Here is a 9,035-nt window from a genome sequence, read left to right on the forward strand (position 1 = left end):
TGACCATTAATTCTACTCCTCGGTATGTAAAAAAAAATGTATATATGTTCACCAAAAATCATGTATAAACATTTTCATAGTAGTAGTATGTAATAGACCCCAGCAGTAGCAATAGCCCCAAACTGGATACAAATATGAACCAACCAGTAAAATGAATGAATATATTGTGAGAATGGACAAACCACAACGCCATATAATAGCATAGGTGACTCTCATACTGCTGAGTGATGGAAACTAGATACAAAAGAACACACACTATGTGAATTCACACATTTGAAGTTCAAACAGCATGTAAGCATTTGACCTCTCTTAAAACTCTGGTATCTTAGTTAGTGGGTCTTTTAAGATTTTTTTGTTTCATGTTCTACTTATTTTTCCTAGTAAATTTAGTATTATGTCTCGCTGCAAACATCCTCATACTTACCTAACTCTAGAGGAGGGTTCCCTTTTTGTTTCAACTGATGAACTCAGACTACTGTCATCAGACCAGCTATGACAACGATCAGAGGAAAGAAATAGTCTGAAGGAAGTAGCTAGCTCTTCATACTAAGCAATCACTACACTTTTATCTACAAAGAATTTCTCTGTTATAATTAAGGATTTTTTTTTTAGATAGACACATGGAAGTCTTAGCAATACACATTAGTGAGAAAACAAATGAGTTAAAGCCTTAACACATTTCCATAATTTTAGAGAAGAAAGAATGCCAGGGCCAGTTCCAGGTACACTATTTCTGTCTCTTAACTGTGGCTCCGTGGTCTCTTTCTGCCATCTTCTACTCTCTGATTGATGGGAAATCTTAAAACTCCATCCACAAACGTTCATCTGATTTTGCCTTGTTTCCTGGGGCATGGTCCTTCCAAGTACAATTGACAATTCACCAATGCAGCTTTTAAGGTGAAGGACACCAATTTTCCATCCTTGGAAAGTGGAGATCTGGGACTTGACTGGATGTCCTAGGAGCTCCCTACACATTTATAGCAGCCAGGATAATTTTTGCTCAGAAATAGCCTCAAAAGAAAGGTTTTGACGATTTATCTCATGATACTATGCAATTAATTCCTACTAACACTACCACCACCAATAACTCTTTAAAAAACACATTGACTTTGGGGCACCTGGGTGGGTCAGTCAGTTGAGTGTCTGACTCTTGGTTTTGTCTCAGGTCATGATCTCATGGGCCGTGGGATTGAGTCCTGTGTCAGGCTCTGTGCTCAGCAGTGTGTGTGTGTGTGTGTGTGTGTGTGTGTGTTGTTGTTGTGTGTGTGTATTTGTCTGCTTGAAAGATTTTCTCCCTCTGCCCCTCCCCCTGCCTCTCTCTCTCTCTCTTTCTCAAATTAATAAATCTTAAACAAAAAACAGATTGACATTGATGCCATACTTCAATATAATTTTCTCAAACCTAATCACGTCAGAATATTTTATTTCCTCTGGCTAAAAGCAACATTTTAGAAAAGCAAGGTTTCAATTTTCCAATTGGAAAAGAAAAATTATAAACAAAAGATCAAGATCCTCACATTAGAGAATAAATGTTTGGGAGTCACCAAGTGAAATCATAGCTATCAAATGGAGTCACAACTTACTTTTTTTTAAAGATTTTATTTATTTATTTGAGAGAGAGAGAATGAGAGAGAGAGCACATGAGAGGGGGGCAGGTCAGAGGGAGAAGCAGACTCCCTGCCGAGCAGGGAGCCCGATAAGGGACTCGATCCAGGGACTCCAGGATCATGACCTGAGCCGAAGGCAGTCGCTTAACCAACTGAGCCACCCAGGTGCCCCTCACAACTTATTTTAAATAAATGAAATCATTGTGTGTGTGTGTGTGTGTATTTTAAAATACTCTAGGATACCCATCTCTTCTCCCTGTGGCTGTAAGTGGTGGCCATATGAGCCAGAGTCTAAATACAATTTAGAAAATACTGATTGCTAGTCTAGTGATGTGAAAACCACGTTACTATTGCAATTTTATTTATTTATTTGACAGAGAGAGAGATAGCAAGAGCAGGAACACAAGCAGGGGGAGTGGGAGAGGGAGAAGGAGGCTTCCCGCCGAGCAGGGAGCCAGATGCGGGGCTCGATCCCAGGATCCTGGGATCATGACCTGAGCCGAAGGCAGATGCCTAATGACTGAGCCACCCAGGTGCCCCACTATTGCAATTTTAAAAAATGCTTCAAAAACCCTGTCACTGCCCCTGACCCGATAGCTAAACTTTATGAAATGGAGTTGCACTTTTGAGGTCAGGTTTCCTGTAAACACAACCAATGGCTAAAAGTTTGTTTTAAAACCACACTATTAAGCAATTTAGTAAAACAAAAGCCTTGAAAATACTAGCTTTTGCTCCCAGTTTCTCCACAATAGTCACCATCTACTATAACAGCACCCCTAATGGTTACTGTGAATTTTCTTTACCATATTATAAATATAGAATAATCAGAGTGCAACTGCGTGGTTTTGATATTCTGTTGTAATGACTCAGAGGGCAGCCGCATGTTCCCAATAGCAGGTCAGAAGAAAACCTCTTGAACATAAAGCAGCTCTTATTCTAAAAAATTGCTTTGGTTTAGATCTTCTAACAAAGTGCTAACTCTCATCTCTTATGACTAACAGCTTTTTGCTGTACAAGCTACTGAGGCTTCAGTTTCAAGATGTAAGGCTATCATATTCATTCTCACCTGAGAACTCACCCTAAGAATTCAGTGACCTGCTCAAGTATGATAAAGCCCACACAGCTTGCTCTGAGCTTCTGAACCTGGTAAAATGGGGAAAATCATCACCTACTCTTATCTCTACTTCTCTCTTCAAGGTTATTTCCTATGTGTCTCGCCCAAGGGAACTTCTTTTTTTTTTTTTGAAGATTTTTTTATTGTTATGTTAATCCCCATACATTACATCATTAGTTTTAGATGTAGTGTTCCATGATTCATTGTTTGTGCATAACACCCAGTGCTCCATGCAGAACGTGCCCTCCTCAATACCCATCACCAGGCTAACCCATCCTCCCACCCCCCTCCCCTCTAGAACCCTCAGTTTGTTTTTCAGAGTCCATCATCTCTCATAGTTTGTCTACCCCTCTGATTTCCCCCCCCTTCATTCTTCCCCTCCTGCTATCTTCTTCTTCTTCTTTTTTTTTTCCCTTAACATATATTGCATTATTTGTTTCAGAGGTACAGATCTGAGATTCAACAGTCTTGCACAATTCACAGCGCTTACCAGAGCACATACCATCCCCAGTGTCTATCACCCAGTCACCCCATCCCTCCCACCCCACCCCCCACTCCAGCAACCCTCAGTTTGTTTCCTGAGATTAAGAATTCCTCATATCAGTGATCGAATCAATTACTAGCCTTGGCTGAATCACTATTTTGGATAGATTTCTTTTGATGGTCTCCTTCCTCTATAGTTGAACAAAAGGGATTCAGGTCCAACCTACAGGAACTGTATGAGCTCTTGAGTTAATATATCCTTATCTCACAATTCATCACTGTTTTAGCAATCTCTTGCTGACTGCTAGATCAGATGGAAGGATTATTTCCTATGTGGCCTCTGTTATCTCTATATTATCTGTGCCCATGATTATGAAGTGGAGCCAAATTGGCTACATTGATGCCTTTTTTATATATTACATATGATTACTCCCCCAAAGATAGTTCCTTAAAAATTTATGACCATGATTTAACAGTTTATATGTTAATACTTATTAGTCTAGCCTTTTGGATCTGCAAGTAAAAATAACATAAACAAATGTTCACCTTAGAAGGTTTTTTCACCATAAAACAAAATCTTCTAATCCTGTTATTAATCGTCATTCTCATGAAAAATGCATCTCCCACGAGCACAGATTAAGAGGGAACTTTCATTTATCTTTCTCTTAGAAGACCTTAAACCACCGTCCATACTGTGAAACATTCATTCACTCAACAAATATTAATTAAGCACCAATATACACCATGCACCATACCACGCTAACTATATAGAAGCAAGCAGTATTGCCCTCCAGACTTTTCATGAGACTATTTTCTTTTTCTTTTCATACAGCTGATTTCAGAATCTTATGAGGATTATCAGTATTGCAATTATAAAATCAGCTAACTTTAGGTTATTATAGTTTGGTTCTTTCCCACATGGGTGGATGAAAGTGATTACTAATTGTTGTAAAAGTTCCTAGAACCCCCTTCCTGTCTATCTCTGGAGAATAGACAACTGCGTATAATTAACCCTGGATAATTTTTGAAGCATATTCCATTCAAAAATAGCTAGAGTGTGATAGGCCTGCTGATTTGACTTCCTAAGGAAAAGATAAACAGTTATACAATAAAAATTTTGGAATTATAGCAGCAATAGAGATCTTGATCCAGGATTCCTTTCCCTAAATGCCCACCCCTCTCCAAGATCTCTGATTTCCTATGTAAACCTCATTTGTAATTTTTTTAAAGCTTAGTCAAGAGAGAAAGAACAAGAAGGCATACTAGAGATTTTGCACAGAAAGATTTCTCTTCAAGGAATTCTGTTTTAGGAATATATATATATATATATATATATATATATATATATATATACAGGCTTATATTTATGTATATAGGCAATTTAATATATAACATATGAAGGCCAGGGAGATTATATATTATATGTAATATATATCTTATACATATATATCTTATTATAAATGTAAAATCTCTAGCCTTGGCTGAATCAATTTTTTAATTTTTTAGATGTTTTCTTTTCCTTTATCATTACTTTAACAAAAGGGAAGATACATACACACACACACACACACCCCTATTTGTATATTTCAAATAATCTTTAATCCTACGGTTTTTAGGTAAAGAATAAAACTGTCTCTGTGACCATGTACCTGTTATTTTACATTTTTTGTCACATTCCTGTTTGCCCTGTCCTTCACTCCATCACCTGTACCCCATCCCTCACCTTCTACCCACCACACAGTCAGCCTCACTCTCGGCTCTGGAACCAATCCTATTTCTGGGCGTAGGGAACGTAAGGGACTCTGGGCTAATAGTTCAGCATCCAGTCAGTCTTGCTGCCTGCTCTTGTTCTATTATCTGCTCTCCGTCTCACCTTTCCTATAACCTACTTGTGCCCCATAAACTGGGGCTACTTTCAGACTTTCTGCCTGGCTGGCTGCCTCTGAATTCCCTATATCTAAGCCATGCCCATTACCAGTGCTTCTGTGGGGCCTTTCCGTCTTGCTCCTCCACAAGCCTTGCAGGTAAAGCCTGCCTATGTTTAGGTAGTTGTGAGACCTCCTCGCTGCTGCTGACAGCCTGTTATCACCTCTGGCCACAACCTGCTGCCAGACTCCTAAAGAGATGCTGCCCTTGGCTCATCTAGATATGCCCTGGCACCTGGCGCTGGCTCAGCCCGTGCACAGCCTCCTCAGCCCAGCTGTGCCTCTTTAGCTCCACACTTCTGCCAAATGAGCTTCAATTCTAAAAACAACATCTGTAGCAGTGATTGGTAAGCAGGAGTTACAAAGCTGCCATGTCTGGCCTACAGATATATTTACGTATTTTGTTTGTTTAGCACAGTGTGGATACACAGAGATTTTTTTTCTTTCTTTCTTTTTGTTAAGTTCACTACTAACTTTTAGAAATTAGAAAATTCCACATAAAAAAAGCAAACAAACAAGAAACAAAACCCAAATTTCCAGGCTGACTTGAAGGTGGAAACTATAATATGCTGGATCCATGTTGCCATGGGCCACGCCTCTACCAGAAATGATCAGTCCATGATTCCTCAGGCTGTGTGTGATTTCTCTCTCCAGATGTTACAGTTGCTGTGTAACCTATCATCTCCCTCAACTGTAACCAAATGTCAGCGACCCTGGTCATTATGTCTGTACTGTTGCATTTTTTCATATGGCGGATTTAAGTGGAAAGTTGATATATTCTTCTACCTTTGTCTCTACTAAAAGTGGGAAAACAAATAATTGATCTAGCTACATGCTAATAAAAAAGAAGAGGGAATATTTCTTAATGGGATGGAAACATTCCTAAATGTTCAATGTGCAACATTTCTGACATCCCTCCAGTCAAATTCACACATTCACATTATCGGCCTGATTCTTGTTGGCATTTAAGTTTTTCATCCATATGCTAGAGCGCTTCGGGGTAAAGAGTAAGGATGGTGAAATGATTCAAGACCAAGAAGAAATACTGAGAATACTGAAATATTTAGTTGAAAAACAGAAAACTTGGGGTGCCTGGGTGGCTCAGTTGTTAAGCATCTGCCTTCGGCTCAGGTCATGATCCCGGAGTCCTGAGATCGACTCCTGACTCGGGCTCCTTGCTCAGTGGGGAGCCTGCTTCTCCCTCTTCCTGCTGCTTTCCCTGCTTGTGCTCTCTCTCTCTCTCTCTGTCTATCTGGCAAACAAATAAATAAAATCTTTGAAGAAAAAAGAAAAAGAAAACTTAGGGGGTCACGATAATCTTCACATATCTAAAGAGTTGTTAGAAGAATTAACTTTCTCTGGGGGCGGAGCAAGATGGCAGAGGAGTAGGAGACCTGGATTTCGTCTGGTCTCAGGAATTCAGCTGGATAGGGATCAAACCATTTTGAACACCTACAAACTCAACAGGAGATCAAAAAAAAGAATAGCAATAACTCTCTGAACAGAAAAGCGACCACTTTCTGGAAGGTAGGACGTGAGGAGAAGTGAATCCGAGGGGATATTCGGGAGGATAGACGGCGGGGGAGGGGGCCTCCGTCGGCCACTTCTGGCAAGTGATAGAGCCGCGGAGCACAAAATCGGAACTTTTAGAAGTCTGCTCCGCTGAGGGACGTCGCTCCGGTGGCTAAGCTGGGGGTGGAACCCTCGCAGGAGGGTGTGGTCTCAGGACCCTCGGGGTCACAGAAAGTCCGGGGGTGCCTGAGTGCGGCAGAGCTACCAGGTATCTGAGTGGGGAAGCTGGCTGCAGAGTCAGAGCCGAGGCGCGGGCTCTCAGCTCGGGGTTGCCATAAACCGTGATCCGTGGCACAGTCGGGCCACTGCTCCTCCAGCAGGGACCCAACAAGCGGCAGATCCGGGGAGACTCACCTTCCTCCCCAGGGAGGAGCGGCGCAGGAGTGCACCACAGGGATCTGCTGGGTTTGGAGACTCCACACGGGGTCGGGTGCCAGAGATAGAAATGCTCGGTCACAGGCCGGGTGAGCACGGAGGGCGGCCGGAGACCGGGGAGACGGGAGTGACTGACTGCTTTTCTCTGGGAGCGCACTGAGGAGCAGGGCCCCGAGTTCTCGGCTCCTCTGGGGTGGAGATTGGGAGGCCGACATTTTCACTCTCCTCCTCCAAAGCTGTACCAAAAGCTTGCAGGGAACAAAAGCTCCTGAGAGCAAACCCAAGCAGATTCCTTAGCCCGGACCAGCAAGGGTGGGGCAATTCCGCCTCTGGCAAAGACATTTGGGAACCACGGCAACAGGCCCCTCCCCCAGAAGATCAGTGAGAACAGTCAGCCAAGACCAAGTTTACCGATCAACGAGAACGGCAGAACTCCAGTGCTAGGGGAATACTGCACATAGAATCCATGGCTTTTTTACCATGATTCTTTAGTCTTTCTAAATTAATTTTTTTTTAACTGTCTTTTTTTTTTTTTTTAATTTTTCTTTTTCCCTTCTTCAACCAACATCTTATCAATCCCTTTTTTAAAAAACATTTTTATTTTTCATTTTTAGAGTCATATTCTATCCCTTCATAGTAGTTACCTTTATTTTTGGCATATATATATAAGTTGTTCTCTCTTTAAAATTTTGAGATACAGTTTCTTCTAATAGATCAAAATATACCCTAAATCTCTAGTGTATGGCTTTGTTCTAGTCTCCTGCCTGATCACATTCTCTCCCTTTTTTTTATTTAAACCCTCTTCTTTCTTTTTTCAAACAACTTCTTATCAATTCCTTTTATAAAATTTTTTATAATTTTCATCTTTACAGTCATATTCCATCTCTTCATCAATATCAACCCTTATTTTTGTACATATATAAGTTTTTCTTTCTTTAAAATTTTGGGAGGCACTTTGTTCTAACAGGCCAAAATACACCCAAAATCTAGTGTGTGGCACTGATGTATGCACCAGCCTGATCATATTTGATCATATTCTGGGGTTTTTTTTGTTTTGCTCTGTTTTTGTTTGTTTTTATCTTTCCCATTTTTTTTTCTTTTTCTTTTCTCTTTCTTTCCCTTTCTTTTCCCCTGGCTTCAGGTCTTTTCTGATTTGTATAGAGTATATTTTCTGGGGACGTTGTTACCCTGTTAGCATTTTGTTCTCTCATTCACCTATTCTCCTCTGGACAAAATGAAAAGATGGAAAAAATCACCTCAACAAAAAGAACAAGAGGTAGTACCGACTGCCAGGGACCTACTCAATACGGACATTAGTACGGTGTAGGATCTAGAATTCAGATTCATGACTTTAAAGATACTAGTTGGGCTTGAAAAAAGCATGGAAGTTATTAGAGAAACCCTTAATGGAGAAATAAAAGAACTAAAATCTAACCAAGTCAAAATCAAAAAGGCTATTAATGAGGTGCAATCAAAAATGGGGGTACTAACTGCTAGGATAAATGAAGCAGAAGAGAGAATCAGTGATATAGAAGACCAAATGATGGAAAATAAAGAAGCTGAGAAAAAGAGAGATAAACAACTACTGGATCACAAGGGCAGAATTCAAGAGATAAGCGATACCATAAGACGAAACAACATTAGAATAATTTGGATCCCAGGAGAAGAAGAAAGAGAGAGAGGGGCAGAAGATATATTGGAGCAAATTATAGCAGAGAACTTCCCTAATTTGGGGAAGGAAACAGGCATCAAAATCCAGGAAGCACAGAGAACCCCTCTCAAAATCAATAAAAAGAGGTCAACACCCCGACATCTAATAGTAAAACTTATGAGTCTCAGAGACAAAGAGAAAATCCTGAAAGCAGCTCGGGAGAAGAGATATGTAACCTACAATGGTAGAAACATTAGATTGGCAACAGACCTATCCACAGAGACCTGGCAGGCCAGAAAGGACTGGCA

The 9,035-nt window shown here is 40.7% G+C and overlaps 1 protein-coding gene across 3 annotated transcripts in view; it reads right to left on the reverse strand.

Annotated features, from left to right (window-relative positions):
• Positions 1–9,035, reverse strand: part of CHSY3 (chondroitin sulfate synthase 3) — a 300,254-nt gene that overhangs the window by 46,902 nt on the left and 244,317 nt on the right. The window lies entirely within an intron of this gene.

Source organism: Phoca vitulina, unplaced genomic scaffold, assembly GCF_004348235.1.
Source record: "Phoca vitulina isolate PV1807 unplaced genomic scaffold, GSC_HSeal_1.0 scaffold32, whole genome shotgun sequence".
NCBI lineage: Eukaryota > Metazoa > Chordata > Mammalia > Carnivora > Phocidae > Phoca > Phoca vitulina.